We start from the raw sequence: 1125 nt of genomic DNA on the forward strand, positions 1-1125 counted from the left end.
GTCATAGATTGAATTTAGTGAGTGGTACCCTGTGTTCCTAAAGGACGTGCCACGTGTTCAGATTGGGTAAAAACAGTGACTCCGCACACAAATCCAGTGAGAGAAGGCCAAGTGGGGAAGGTCCTTGGCCCTGCCTCTCCTGTGGAGGGGAGAGCCAGGTTTACACGCAGTACTTTCTGGGAAGTAGCACTCAGGCCTGGCCTGGGTCATCCTAAAATCCTTTATCTTGTACCTGTGTGATACGCAGAAGTTGCTTCTTTCCACAGACCATTTCCATGGGTGTTGGAACTCCCAACCACGCTGATGAAAATGGTACCCATAAGGTCTGGACCGACAGTTTCTGAGCTGGGAACTGAGGGGTCTTTGGCCACTGTGCAAGACCGGCTTCTGGATGGCACCCATCTCGCAGGAGTTGCTGGACACTGGCTGTAGTTGCAATCCATGATGGTCTACAAACCTGTGTCTTGTACATAATAACCTTGGGTCTCTGGACCAAAAGCTTGCAAATCCAACTCCAGTGGACACATGCCCATCTCGGTCACATGCATGGACAGTGGACGCAGGCCCATCTTGGTCACATGCATGGACAGTGACTGACTTGTCAGGCTAGAGTTATCCTCTCCACCAGTGAAGTGCTTGCTCCAGCTGCTGCTGCTCGGAGGAATACTGCTCGTCCCCAGTTCAAAGTGATCCAAAAAAGCTGGATGGGTGCTGAGTCAGGAGGATTCCCAGGAGTTCAAGGCTAGCCTGGGCTACCTTTGAGTTCTAGGCCAGCATGGAAGACTCCTCCTCAAAATAAAAAATATAAAAAGAGAGAAAAAATGCAGATCACTGAGGAGCTTATCCTGGACAGTGGGCTGCTGGGCTCTTCCAAGGCAGAGCTTCCTCTGCCCTTTCACACCCCATCCTTCTCCTTCATTCCTTCCTAATAGGTTTTCTGTAACTCGATTATAGGTTTCTCCGCTGAGGCAGTAAGCCAGATCAAGCCGAATTGAAAAGGTAAAAGAACACATATATTTGAGCAGAGCAACTCCTGGGTGAGCCCTCCAGTCCCAGAGATAGGGGCAGGAGAAGTCACATGGCCCAACAAAAACGGGGAGCTTATGTACCCTATAGGCAAGGGGT

The sequence above is a fragment of the Peromyscus californicus genome, unplaced genomic scaffold (genome assembly GCF_007827085.1).
Source record: "Peromyscus californicus insignis strain IS unplaced genomic scaffold, ASM782708v3 Scaffold_5__1_contigs__length_169319896, whole genome shotgun sequence".
In the NCBI taxonomy this organism is placed as follows: domain Eukaryota; kingdom Metazoa; phylum Chordata; class Mammalia; order Rodentia; family Cricetidae; genus Peromyscus; species Peromyscus californicus.